Source organism: Simochromis diagramma, unplaced genomic scaffold, assembly GCF_900408965.1.
Source record: "Simochromis diagramma unplaced genomic scaffold, fSimDia1.1 OVJJ01000596.1, whole genome shotgun sequence".
In the NCBI taxonomy this organism is placed as follows: domain Eukaryota; kingdom Metazoa; phylum Chordata; class Actinopteri; order Cichliformes; family Cichlidae; genus Simochromis; species Simochromis diagramma.
Genome location: NW_024387245.1, coordinates 24,989,775 through 25,005,190, shown reverse-complemented (window position 1 = coordinate 25,005,190; position 15,416 = coordinate 24,989,775). Strand labels below are relative to the sequence as shown.

Here is a 15,416-nt window from a genome sequence, read left to right as displayed (position 1 = left end):
TTGTTGGCTGATGAGGTACAGCAGAGTCAAGCTGAGTCACCACACACACACACACACACACACACACACACACACACACACACACACTACACTTCACTTCACTTCACTTCACTTGTAAGTGAAGTGTGGCTCTTCAAATGCCTTATTGCTATAGGTCGCCTTTTTTTGGAATCTTTTTGCAGCTTTCAATGTTCCCACACAAAATACAGATATAAGCTGTCCAAAACAATGCAAACTGTTAGTGTTTGTTTCAATGGCATGTGAGACAAACCAGCAGGAAGTGTATGTATTCACCTGCCTTCGTCTCAGACACTCCTGAGCCTAAGGCTACGAGTATGAATAGAAAGAGCGCATGGGCATGTGTAGCATTTTTTTGTGATCCCTTTGAAAACTCATTGGCCTAAAATCCCAACGTCAGGTCGAGACATGATTCTCAACTTTTAAAAAGATATCTACTGACAGGCTGTGAATCCCCCGATTGCAATAGTGCAGTCATTATTATCACGCAGGGTTTGCACTAAAGAGACGGAACTTGAAAGAGTGTTTAATGTCAGATCAGACATTTGTAGTTTAACTTCTAAAGTTCAGGCCACACAAACCACAACCCTATATTTCTGAAATAGTCCTAAAGAAAAAATGTTGATGTTTCAAAGATTTGAGAGAACAACTTTCCAAAACCTAAAAATCCCTTGGACACGCCGTGACCTTGGACATATTTTTGGTTATTTTTCCAGCAGATGTCGTGGACTGAGCCATGTAGCACCATTTCTGTCTGTCTTTTCTGATTTGGGGTTGAGCATTTTTGATGTTCTGTTCTGGTCTAGGAAGAAAAATCTTTAATGTTTTGGGTGTGAGGAAATGATGGCCTGTCTTGATATGGGTAGCTGGCTTTAGAAGAACAAAGCTTTCACGGCTGAGAGCGGGGTAAGGGAGGACTCTAAGGCTACGTCCACACTAATGTGTTTTCGTTTGAAAACGCATCGTTTTCTCTCCGTTTTGGCCTCCCGTCCACACCGAGACGACGTTTTTGCTCAAGGAAAACGCCGCGTTTTGAAAACGCTCTTGGAAAAAGAATACATTTGAAGACGGTGTGTTTGCATCGCAGTGTGGACAGTGAAAACGCAGACTTTGTAAAACGGTGACGCATTTTAGTCATGTGATGCAGTCATGTGACCAATTAAACAAAGGGCATTATACAGCAGTTGTTTTGTTTGCTCTCAACTTGGACAGCCCTATTAAAGATTAATATCAGTCTGTACATGCTCCAGATAGCTTTTCTTCAAATTCTTTAATTCTCACTTGCTTTTGCAACTTTGTACTTTTGTGTTACTCGCAGCAACAACTCCACCTCATTGTTAGTCTATTTAAAAAACTCGGTGCTTTTCCTCAACCTTTTGCTGCGACGTTTCAAAGAGCCAGAAAGTAAATAAACGGCAGACAGAAATGAGGCAGGCCGAATCTTCTTGCGCTTCACGCATGCACAGTACTGGAACATAAGCGTTTTCGGCCGTTTCAGTCTGGACGCATAACTTTGTGAAAACGACTGAAAACACTAGTGTGGAAGCGGAGCGTTTTCAGATGAAAACGGCGTTTTCAAATCTATCTGGGTTAGTGTGGACGTAGTCTAATGCAGACAGCACGCGGAGAAGCACGTGTGAAGTGAAAGGGACTTTATTTACACAAGATGAAAAAATAACACAATGAATAAACGAGAACTTAAAGTGAGCACGCTAAACAACTGTCTCAGTTTCTAGCTCTTCTGAGGAAATTACGAAACCAAAGATTCACTCAGAAACTTAAATGAAAGCACATGGACCCTTGACTCAAAATACAGAATTTCCTAAGCACAATAAACACTAACGTCTCTCACTATGGTTAACGTATGAACAGAAATAGTGTGAGCAACACTAAGAGAACGTCACATTTACTGTTTTTCACCATCTTTTGTTTTGAACTGGAAACACTGCTTACAGTAAAGAGTTTTTAGTAGCCCTAAACCACTCCATCTATATCATCCCATTTCCATTAATTATAACCGTCATTTACAGAATGAACTATTTTTTTAATATTAAAGAAGTATTTGCACAGTGTTTACTGTGACCAACTGGTTATTGTATGAGCGTGCAAAACCACTTGATCAAAAAGTCTGCAAACTATCACGACTCAGACCGACCACAGTCACTAATTTCTAAACACAGATTGCCAAATGTTACAGTCAGAGTCAGTCTAAACCGATGAGCTCGACTCGTCTTCTCTTTCTGCAGTACAGGACTCGACTCAGCTGGTTTCCAGCAACCTGTGTTTTGGTTACATTGCTATATCAAACCAAAGTTACTGAGCACTCATGTTTGCACTTAAATTGCTGTCCTGCAGCAGCTAAGTCACTGTTTAAATTTCTGTTTCATATCTGAGGTTCTTGCTTGAAGTATGTATGTTTTCTTTTGTAGACAGATTTGGGATTTTCACTGATTTATCGCTGATGGATTGCAAACATGGCTCCATTCAGTCCAAACTAATCACAGACTGAGTCCTTCTTATTCCTGTTTTACGATGAGGTCATTTTGAAGATGGTAACTAGCTATGAGTGGTCAAAGGTCTGGTTCCCATCCCCAGTTCAGCTTTCAACAAGGAGAGCTCAGTGCACACACAATCACTTTTGCTATCATTTTGATTGTTCTGCAGTGAAGTCACTGTTTTCCTTATTGTGACTGTAGCATTAGACCAATAGTGTTATTTTCTCATAGACTTTTATACAGTCTGACTTCTTCTTGTACCCAGGGGAGTCGCGACTCCCCTGGGTACAAGTCAACCGTTAGTCAACCACTCAACCGCTCATTCAGTTCAGGGTTTGGAGCCAAGTTTGTCCAAAGAGCTGAGATCTGTTCCACAACAGGACAAGCTGAGTGACCTTTAAGTCTGGAGAACAGCAGTAAACACATCAAAGCGCAGTGGCTAGATCACTGAGAGCTGTGACCTTTTCATTTGTGGTTTTCTCTTTAGTTTTTCGTGACCCTGTGTGTCTGTGAGCCCACAGTACTGGATATTGTAACTGATCACTGGCACTAATGCCTAAGTTGATGCCTTGGGAAAGATTTAAGCTGTAGCAACACACCATAACCTCCTATAACGGCATTAGTCATCAATAAACATACAGCACCAGCAATACATATATTAGAAAATACACAGATACTTACTGTTAGAGGTGTCACACACCCACAGATCGGGTGGGGTATTTTTTAAAAATGCAGCTTTTTCTATGCTTTTGGGCTTTTCGCCCACACGTAAGCGGCGTTTTGGATCAATGAAAATGGAGATTTTAAAAAACTCAGTTTTTGTGTTTATGTGTGGTCGAGGAAAATGTAGAACTAGTCACGCAACGTCAAAGGTGTGTGCCTTTTTTGACGTCACGCTGTGCCCCACGTTATTGTTTACATGAGAGGAATTTCTACAGTGGCGGATAGAGACAAAATACTGTTGCTGTTAATCTTATTTGCAGTTTTTACACACTTACATATACACACGCAGTTACTGTCCCTCCATTTAGAAAGACTGCTTCTATGTGCCATCTTTTTTACTCTTTTCATCGCAGGCTCCTCGACTTCTGATTGGCCAACATGACTAGGATTATGTCACCACCTGTTGCTTTGGCATGTTCTTGACTTTGTTTTTTGTGTTTACACGTGGACAGCGATATTTTTTCAAAACTGCATGTGTGGACGGGTTTTTTAAAAAAAGTGAAAACAGAAAATGTCCATTTACAAAAATACCCATGTACGTGTGGACGTAGCCTAACACACTGCTTTGACTGCTGCCCCGCTGCATTTAAGTGTTTATACTCAGGTGTACGTGCCAACGCATGGAAGACCTGAGGGTGTATTCAACTTACAGGCCACAACTCAAACAGCTGAACAACTTCCATGCAGTCACGTCCGTCCCGCTCACTCCGAATGAACATCAGAACACCTCCAGCTTGGCCTCCTGTCTATGTTTCAGTGTCACCGTCTCCAAACCATGACAGCAGGTCTCACTGCCATCTTTAAACCTCTCTTTCACTCTTGCTGCTGTCCTTGTGTCACAAATTAAACCTGACACTTGTTTCCACCCTCCACAGAGTACCTGGCTGAGGAATACAAATCACAGCAGATTTTTATAAGTGTTGGGAGTGGAAGGCACAAACTGATTCTTCTTGGAATGACTCCCTGCTTTGGGCTGCTCGGTTGCAATACAATAAATGTTTTCCTGCTGAAGCCGTCTGATTTCACTCTGGTTGTGTGCCAAGCGTGTTTTAGGAACTTGTCCAAGTGGACAGTTTCCATGCAATATTTTTATATTTGGATGATCTGTTTGAGCAGCTACAGGATGTGTAAACTTCCTAAGGGCTTTTTCTAAACCACAGTCTTTCCTCAGTATTACTACACTCGTGTGGGTGCTTGACCACAAGCAGGATGCAGCACATAAGCTCATAATCTCGACCTCTGTTTGCCAAACTTACACTTAACCTTTGGTGGGCAGGAAGAGAGATTTTCAGTGACCACAGCAACAACTCATCGAGTACTTAGGAATACTGTAGAATTGACTGTAGTATGTTTTAACATGCTGCAGTTTTGTATGGATATTTAAAACCGGTCACTCTTAGAAATGAGACCTTGTGTCTCGATGAGAAAGAATGATGAAATAAAAAAAAAAAAAGTGATTAAATGCAGCTTTTCTGGGTTTTTCAAGATGATGGCTTGAAGTATGGTTGTAGCAGAGAGTGCTAGCACACAAGTTCGCTGATTTGATTTGATGAAAGCTACAACATGGATATTAACTATTTGTAAGTCTGGGATGAGCATCAGCAACTATTTTTTGAAACAGTCCGACTACATGCTGCAAAGGAAAGTTGTAGTGTCTGACACCACGGAGGGCCCCAACCTACAGAGCAGAGAAGCTAATGAGGAGACTAGCATGGGAGCCGACGCAGAGTTGGATATTAGATCGGAACCAGCGGTCCACGAGGTGATCCGGGAAGTAACTGTGAACCTCACTAGAGTCATTGAAGATAAACTTGGACCGGTCTCTCTGCTTTTACAAGTGCAAGGAAAGCAGCTGGAGGACCACGAGACACGGATAAAGGAAGCGGTTTTCATTCATTGCAACGTCAGGAATCCGCCCTCCCGGGATAGACATTGGCACTTTGACCCTTCTATCCTGTACGATCTTGGATTCACAGGTTACCTCACAGAGGAACTTGTCTCCCAGAGTAATGACGGGTTATCCGTCATTACTCTGGGAGAGCATGTCTGCTCTGTATTGACTTGATTTATGTGACACAAGGAGCCAAGAGAACATGACTCTACGATTGTAGATGATTAGAATCAGAGACCAAGCTTCTTAACCCATACGGAAAAGAAATAGTAAAAACTTATATGTGATTACTCATGAAAGTGGCCACTTTCATGAGTAAATCATATAAGGCTTACATGATTTACTCATGAAAGTGGCCACTTTCGCATTACTTTCATACATTGTTTTAGTAAGTATCCAAAACATACAAGTTTCATTATATAAATTTTCAAGGGATCTTATATCTGTTTTCACACTTATATGCTTTTCATACAAGTTTCACACAAGACAGATACAAACTTTATAAGATTTATATATATCTTTTCCATATGGGAATCTAGATCTTCTGAGCATGTGTCTGGAAAAATTTTGTAAATATTTCATGCAACTGTGGAAGACACCCGGCTGTCTCGCTTTTGGAGACACACATGCATCCTCTGAAGCTGAAAGTGGAACAGCTGGATAGCACCAACAAAGCTTCAGCTCCTGTGTTGAATCATTTTGTATGCTGCAAACAGCCTCATAGTTTTCCAAAAATTTGCTGCACTTTGTTCAGTATTCAGACGTGTGGTGGGCTAGAGAAGCCGCAGAGTGAGTATGGGAAGATAACAATTTTTTGAACCACTAAGTGTTGGGTTTGTGACGAGGTCATTATTATGGGAAGGAAATGACAGGGTAGAGAGAGTGAAGACTGAAACTCAGTTTATGCTTTTGCATTGCCGCCACCACTCATATCTGTGGAAAATGGGAAGGACATGCAGTTACTGTGTTTGTTTTCCATTCAAACATGTATATACATAGCTTTGCTTTGATTCTATGTATCCTTTAATGATTGGGAATGATTTGCTGGAAGCACTGGCCTGCTTAAACTACTGCCCCTCCAACTCAAACCCTGATAAGGTAACAGATAAGAGGATGATAGATGGATCAGCTGAAAGTCCAGATGTGCCTCTCCAGTCCTGATTCAGGTCTTTGCTGGATTTTTCCTGTTTCTTAAGGACATGGCTTTCAGATACTGTTCATCTGCTGTACATAGCTTTTTTTAGGGCTGCCAGTTAACTTATTTTCCTCTGATCTATGATCCTCAGAATCCTCTATGTAGCTCAGGACGTAGGGCAGGTCATGTAGTAATCAGAAAATTGAATTTTTTTAATTAATTAATTAATTTTTATCTCTGGACAGGATACTAACCTCAAGTTACTCTCCGGTGAATCCAGCCGAGTGTGAATGCTAAAAAGAAAGCACTTAATCGTAGAAAAAACTGCATCTGTGAATGTGCGAATGAGATATGTTGTATAAAGGGCTTCGAATGCTTAGGTAGCATAGAAAAGTGCTTTTGTCCTTTTGGCCTATAATTACAGTCCGATATTTAATTTCATAAATTAATTAAAGCGGTACAAGTGAATAGTCACATGATTTAGGCCATTTTACTGATCATGAAACAGTTCCTAAAACGTGTGACTGTTTGTGTGGTTTCACTGGCAGTGTTTTTGAGATCATCATAATGCTGAGAAAGAAAGTCATTCCTAATTAGATGCTTTTCAGACGCTATTACATGAGAGTCCCATTAATTCTGCCTTTCAGTTGAGTTTAAATGTCATCAGCTAAATTATTCTATGAAGAAAGAACCTTGGCTATGCTCCTCTCACTGCTTTACTTTGGGCTTATGTAGGTTCCAGTGCAGACCCTGACTATAGTAATTCAATTTTATGGGATGACCTAACCAAAACCAACATCTATACATATATATTTTTGTAAATATTGTCTGTGGACCCACTTTCAGGCTTTTTTGTGTTTTGTTTTGGGGTTTTTGGCACATCTCAGGGCATCAAAAAATAATAAAGTAAAAAGCCTAAAATTTCCACTGTCTTTTCTTAGCATCACAATGAATCAGGGTCTGCAATGTAGGACAGGCTCTTTAAGAAAATGTTTGATAAATGGCTAATTAAACACTGAAACAAAAAAGAAAATGTATACAGTTATGTAGGCATATTTCACAATACTTTAAAATAACAGCTGTATATTAATTTTTAACATGAAATTCTCAGTCATAAAAATGAAGAAAATGCTATTTTCTTTTGACTGTCATGCTGGAGTGACCAAACATGACAAATTATACCACAAAAATAAAAACATTACTAAATTATACCTCAAATACTCCAAATATTTTTGAGCTGTCTTTTTCAAATTACAGATCCCGATCAGTGAAAATTTCAGGCTTCTATCATTAATGTTCTTTTGAGATATTCATGTTAAACATTACACTCAGATTTAAATGTTTCTAAAAAAAAATAGGTATTTCATTCATTATCAGTGTTATTTGGAGCTCTGTGATTTGTTCTGCTGGTTCTCTAGGCTATTCTTCATGTTCCATACTCCATGTGAAGAATTATTTCTCCATAGTTGGGGCTACAGAGCAGGCTCACACATGATTTACGGGAGACAGGAAATGTGGCGACTTACCGTTACAGCATTCATGTAACAATGCAGTGACTCAGTCGATGAATTCTCAGAGCCACTGATTATAGTTTAGGAGAAAGCTCCTGAGTAATAAACGTGTCATTTTTCCCCCAATAATGAGCATATATTATGCCTTCAGTTGAGGAAGGTGTGAACATGTTCATTTTTTGGTAAAGATAACATTTTCCCATTAAGTAATTTGACCTTTAAAAGTAACATTTTGGGATATCTCAGCCATACAAACTTTCAAATACATAGACTGAAGCTAGTCTTGCAGTAATTGTTATTGTTATTATTGTAGCGTTATTGGGCCTCACAGCTCTACACAGTGAGAAAAAACTAATGTTTTCGTTCATGTTGTTCGTTGTTTTAAACACCAATAGACTAATTCTGCTCCACCTCCTCATTTCTCTCCAAAATTCTAACACATTTTTTTTGCTATCTTACAAAATATAGTTTAGGACATTGTGAAATCAGTGATGTCTGGGAAACATTTTAGAGAACTAATTGAAAAAGTTGCGAGCAAAAAAACAAGACAGCGCCTGAAAGTGCACACACACGGTGAAACAGAGCATGCTAGCTCTTTAAAAATATATTATGTTTGATTTTTACAGAACAAGTATTAGAATGAAGTTTGGAAATCACAAATGTATTTCATGGTTCTTATTTGATATCTAGTGCCTGTTTATAAGCTTCCTTTCACAAATGACTACATATTCATGTTTATAATGGTGTTGTTTTGTAATTGATTTGTGAATGAGCTGAAACTGAACCATTAAAGCTGATCAAACTATTGGTTGATCCACTGCGACAAAATTAATCCTTGACAACCATGAGTCCACAGAGCAGTGTTTAAACTACTATCAAACATCCAGCTTCACTACATGTACAGGGTGGGCCATTTATATGGATACACCGTAATAAAATGGGAATGGTTGGTGATATTAAAGTCCTGTTTGTGGCACATTAGTATATGTGAGGGGGCAAACTCCTCAAGATGGGTGGTGACCATGGTGGCCATTTAGAAGTCGGCCATCTTGGATACAACTTTTGTTTTTTCAATAGGAAGAGGGCCATGTGACACATCAAACTTATTGGTAATGTCACAAGAAAAACAATGGTGTGCTTGGTTTCAATGTAACTTTATTCTTTCATGAGTTATTTACAAGTTTCTGACCACTTATAAAATGTGTTCAATGTGCTGCCCATTGTGTTGGATTGTCAATGCAACCCTCCTCTCCCACTCTTCACACACTGATAGCAACACCGCAGGAGAAATGCCAGCACAGGCATCCAGTATTGGTAGTTTCAGGTGCTGCACATCTCGTATCTTCACACCATAGACAATTGCCTTCAGATGACCCCAAAGATAAAAGTCTAAGTCTTGAGGTTTCCATTGATGAAGAATGGACCCACTATCGTTGTACCCCATATACCACACCAAACCATCACTTTTGTTGTTCCAACAGTCTTGGAGGGACCCATCCAATGTGGGTTAGTGTCAGACCAATAGTGGTGGTTTTGTTTGTTAACTTCACCATTCACATAAAAGTTTGCCTCATCACTGAACAAAATCTTCTGCGTGAACTGAGGGTCCTGTTCCCATTTTTGTTTTGCCCATTCTGCAAATTCTGTGCGACGATCTGGGTCATCCTCGTTGAGATGCTGCAGTAGCTGGAGTTTGTAAGGGTGCCATTTGTGAGTAGCTAATATCCGCTGAAGGGATGTTCGACTAATGCCACTCTCCAGTGACATGCGGCAAGTGCTACGCTGTGGGCTCTTGCTGAATGAAGCTAGGACAGCCACTGATGTTTCTTCATTAGTGACCGTTTTCTTGTGTCCACATTTTGGCAAATCCAACACTGAACCAGTTTCACGAAACTTAGCAAGCAGTTTGCTAACTGTAGCATGGGAGATGGGTGGTCTCGTAGGGTGTCTTGCATTGAAATCTGCTGCAATGACCCGGTTACTGCGTTCACCAGATATCAACACAATTTCGATCTGCTCCTCACGTGTTAACCTCTTCGACATGTGAACAAGGAGAAACCTGTAAGTAACTCATGAAAGAATGAAGTTACATTGAAACCAAGCACACCATTGTTTTTCTTGTGACATTACCAATAAGTTTGATGTGTCACATGGCCCTCTTCCTATTGAAAAAACAAAAGTTGTATCCAAGATGGCCGACTTCTAAATGGCCACCATGGTCATCACTCATCTTGAGGAGTTTGCCCCCTCACATATACTAATGTGCCACAAACAGGACTTTAATATCACCAACCATTCCCATGTTATTACGGTGTATCCATATAAATGGCCCACCCTGTACAATTCAATTTCAGTTCCAAAATTAAATTTTTTGGGACTTACATCCGGTTCCGGTTCAAGAGTAATCGAGCGCAGATTAGTAGAACTACGTTTTACTAGCGGACTGAAAGTGTTACCGACGGGAATCTACAGCGTCTTGAGCTGAATTAAGACTTCAGAAGTCATTCGTCATGTCGAATGAGCAGCGGATAAACTCTCAGGTTGGTAATAAATGTATTACATGTATAAGAACAAGCGTCATGTTAACAAATGATAGCCATACAGTAACTTTTATGCTTATTGTAGCTGTTAGCTCAAAACGCTAATTTAGCGTAGTTTGCATTGGATTCAGCTTTGACAAACAAATATGATCGACTGTTTCTAGTAGAATTCCAAAGTTGTCATCTTGGACCCTCTCAGAGCTCTGTATGCTCGCAGAGACCCCTTCAGTAGGGAAACATGCAAAACAGTGTCCAAACCTTTGTATTTTAGCTTTATTTATGTCTTACACAGCATCCCAACTCTTTAGCTAACTTAATAACTTTAGCTAAAGTGAATAGTTAGTGTAATTCATTAGTGCAGCATTACTGGATCACCTCTGTTTGAAGTGATATAATGTGATATACAACTATTACTGTCATAATAATTCTTATGGTACTGAGTGCATGCTTAATTAGTTTTTTTTAAACACACTACTCCATTGCTATGTTTGACAGACTGAAGTTGTCGGGTCACCTCCTAAATCGACCATCTTTTACAGGTGTTTTGTGCCAGAAATGGAGTGTCCACTGAAGATACTGAATCTCTACACCTTGCCATTGATCCCTCTTGAGCCTTCATCTAGACAAGAGACATTAACTTAACCACTCTCACATGCTCTGTACCTACATCACCTTCCCTGACAGTCGTATGCTTGGCTCATCTGAGGGTGAAATTATAAGAATGTGTTATTCAGCTCAAGATGCTGTAGATTCCCGTCAGTAACACTTTCGGTCCGCTAGTAAAACGTAGTTCTATTAATCTGAGCTCGATTACTCTTGAACCGGAACCGGATGTAAGTCCCAAAAAACTGAATTTTGGAACTGAAACTGAATGGTGAGAAGTGAATCTGAAATTATTCGAGAGCTAAATTTTTAAAGGATAAAATACGGTTTCAAAGCAAATGGATTCATTTTCAAAATATAAAATTCAATTTCAATTTAGTGATGATCATTTTCAAACCAATAAATTGAATTTCAAATTAGGATAATTCATATTCAGTTTTTAAAAGCATTTATTCAAGTTACAATTCAGATTCAATCCGAGCCATTCAAATTCAAATTTAACTTATTCATATTCAGTTTCTGATGGCACAGATTTCTGCCCATAACAAGCATTCTTATTTCATCCCAATATTGCCATAGTTACATATTAAGAACAGATTAGACATGTAAAGTTCCTATCTCTGAAAATCTGACAAGAGATATCTAAATAGAAAGCAAACATGAAGCCAGCTAATTTAGGCGTGTGTGTCCTAAAAATCACACTTTCCCACTGATAAACCCTTTGATTGCATTCTCACATCACATTCACCAAGCGTCAAAATCCAATGTCACTTCAAAGAAAGTTTAACTAACACAGATATTGGCAGCAAAAACAGAAGTGCTTACCGACAGAACTTTTTAACAACTCACCTCAGTATGGCTGTCATTGGCCAGAAATGAGCTTCACTGACTCTTTGAACCATATCAGACTCCTTTCACGAAGTTTTATAGCCTCTTCCAGATGAATAAAAGTTGGATGTTTTTCATCCGGCATTGACAGCTGAGGTAAACAGTATACCGATAGCCAACACAACTCAAGGGTGGTCCTTTTGCAATCTGAAAATTACAGATGTCTGGCAGTGAAAACTTTACACATTGAAATTTGAAATTAGCTCTGGACAACAACAAAATAGACACTTTAGCGATTTCCTATTCAAATGAAAAGAGTGAATAGAAGAAATGAAAAGAGGTGAGGTCAGTTAAGGAACAAAGGAACACAGGAGCCAATGAGTGATAGGGAAAGCCAGAGCAGGAAATGAGGTAAGTGAAAGGGTAAACAAATGGTACAGCTTCATACTGCATTGTGAAAACTCATCAGCTGATGCGACCTATGATACGAAAAGGATGGTAGGTAAGAAGGTAATAGAAGCTTCTAGATGCCATGTCAAAACTTGTAGAATAAATGTGTGTAGAACCCCCCCCCCACAAAAACACACATATTTACACAAATATACTGAGAGCTGCAAACTCTTATGTATTTATTATTATTTTTATACTACTCTCAGCTACAAAGTTGCTTCATAGTGTAGTGATATACACATTCACTGGGCTAGTTTGGGTCCAGCCAATGATACAAATCCCTTCAGGGTTACAACAGGAAGAGTATTTGGTGCAAAACTCTGCCAAATCAAACATGTGCAGCTACCTGCTTGGGTGACCTCTCCTGGACAAGGGAACAGACAAAAGTAGGTTTTTACTACCTAAAACTGCAGTTCTGTGATTTGAGGTTCCCATATGAGCGAATGCAACTGCCCAAATGCAGATATTAAGTCCTGAATGCATGAGTTTTCTTGAACTTCTTGCAACAACTGTGTTGTGAAACGCACACAGCAAGTGGAATAGTAGAGGTCAGTGTTGTGTAATGTTGAAATAATTGGGTGGAGACAGCCTTGCACATGAGTTCAGACTCAAGACTTAAGTGCAAAGCAAACACAGTATGAAACAGTTGTTCAGTAGAGGGGGCAGTTGTAAAATGGCCCAATGATTAATGACTAAATAAACACAGACAGTTAAAATCATTCATTTCTCATTAGGTCCAGGAGCAAACGAGAGTGAAGGGACTTTCAGTTATGGTATCTGAGTAACGGCAAAACTCTGTGCTCCAACCTACATATGCTTTAACTGCATCACCCCCACAGTTAAAATCACCTTTCCATTTGTACTTACCTTGACGCAAATTACTATTCACTTCCAATGCTGTCTCAGATGGCAGCCTGTCTGGCATGCTCTCTGCATTTTAATCTACTGTAGAACTGAAACTGAATGGTGAGAAGTGAATCTGCAATTATTCGAGAGCTAAATTTTTAAAGGATAAAACACGGTTTTAAAGCAAATGGATTCATTTTCAAACTATAAAATTCAATTTCAATGTAGTGATGATCGTTTTCAAACCAATAAATTGAATTTCAAATTAGGATAATTCATATTCAGTTTTTAAAAGCATTTATTCAAGTTACAATTCAGATTCAATCTGAGCAATTCAAATTCAAATTTAACTTATTCATATTCAGTTTCTGATGGCACAGATTTCTGCCCATAGGTTGTGCACATTGCTGTGTGTTAGAGTCCTGACTTAAGGTTTGGGAGATAAGATAATGACTAGCAAGAGGATGGCAAAAAAATGACTGATTATGGAAAATTAGATACTGATTAGATTCAAAGTCTAACCCTATTTTGTCCCTTTTGAGGGTTTCACAGTCCATGGGTGTCTTTCCGTTATTCATTTAAAGTAATTTTGATCTAAAAGTCAAATAAACCTGAAACACTGGCTGACCAGATGCCCATGCTGGTGACAATCCTTTTTTTGGAACCCTGTAATTAACACGTGTGACCGCAAAATAGGAAGGTTCTGTGGTAAATTCTGTACACTCATGTGGCTCTATGCCATATTACCTCGCATATGGACCAACACACCCCTGATCTTGCAGACAGTGCCTTCATACCAATGGCTCAATAAACCAAAAAAAAAGGGGAAAGCATTTATGCAAATCATCCTGACACAAACACAAAATCTGCTGAACTCCGTCTTGTCTCCATCCAGAAATTAATAACAGTAATACATGTGGTGTCTTGGACAGCAGGTTGTGGTTATATGTTTCCTCTGATAGAACATGGACTGAGCATGATTGCCAAACCCTACTTTCAGTAAAAAGTAAAAAGAGGAAGCTGTAAGAATGCCACAGCTACTCAAGCTGTTGGAACAGGACATGACTCAGCCTGGAGCACTTTTTGAAAACATAGTTTAAAACTACTTTACAGTTTCAACTCAATTCAGTTCAGATTCATTTATTTAGCATCAAATCATAATATAACGCACCTTGAGGCCACTACTATTGTAAGGTAAAGACCCTACAATAATATCTAATGATTAAATGTATAATCACATAGTGATTGAAACCTGAAGAGAACCTCCTGAGAGTGAAGTGCTTTTACAATAGTCACGACTGATAGCTACCACTCCCTGAGCGTGGTTCTGCAAGTTTTATTCCTGTTAAAGTGAGTTTTTCCATCCCAATGTTGCTAAGTGCTTGTTGAGCTTCCCTCTGTATTACTGTCAGTGTAAAGCTCCTTGAAGTGGCACTTTGTAGATTAATTTGAATAGAACTGAAAGGATCCAGTGATCATACATGCATTTTTTTCTTTTCAGGATGTTCAAAAATCTGATGGTCTCTGCCTTTTCTTGCAGCCTGAAGATGGCCTTATCCACTTTCCTTCAGGAAAATACTTGGAATTAATTCCAACCTTTTATCTGGCTGATTTTTTTTTATAAAGAAATAACATTGATAATCCCTCTAAGCTGTATCTGTTCTTGTTGTTGGATGTGCGTTTCTATAAAAGACCAGGTTAAGGTAGTGTTGCCTTTTAAAGCTTTTACTCTGTTGTTCCTCAGGTCAGACAGGAAAGTTACTAATAAGAAATAGAGCTGCATCATTGCTGCCGTCAGTTATCACTGTAAAGTTCAAAACCCTCTATGCTACTGCAGAAACGTTGTGATGCAAGAGGGTGTGGATAAACGAATTACTCACACAGAGGAATTTCCTCAGCTTGAAGTGTAGCTTCATGTTTATGTGAGTGAATCGTGTCATTAGCTCACGATTCAAAGGCTCGCCGTGAAAAACATTTCATGTCATCAGCTCCCACACGTCAGTTCATTATATTTATTGACTCAATATGTATTTTTAGCTCTTAAGCTGAGGTGACTAACCTCTTTGCATTACACATGTTGTTGTTATTCCTGCTTTCTCCAATTCCCTTTCCCCTCCTCCCACTTCCAAGTTTCATCAAGTTTACTATTACATAAGCAGTTGAAAGTCAGTGAATAAATTCACAAATCTGACACAAGGATTAATACAGGCAGTCTACTAATAACAGTAATAATAAGAAAAAATCTTTGTAGTGTAGCCTGCCAGAAGCATCCAGATATTCAGCATCAGATTTGATATATTTCCTGCTGTGATCTGTAATACTTGTAGAAAGCACAAACAGTCATGTGGAAAAAAAGTTTAAATTTTAATCAAGAGG

At 39.1% G+C, this 15,416-nt stretch overlaps 1 long non-coding RNA gene across 1 annotated transcript; it reads left to right on the top strand.

The window, feature by feature from the left end:
• Positions 1–3,690: 3,690 nt before the first annotated feature.
• LOC120714254 lies at positions 3,691–4,247 on the top strand. Its single transcript, XR_005691387.1, has 2 exons — positions 3,691–4,021; positions 4,112–4,247. It is a non-coding gene; the product is annotated as an uncharacterized LOC120714254 (long non-coding RNA).
• The last annotated feature ends 11,169 nt before the right edge of the window (positions 4,248–15,416 follow it).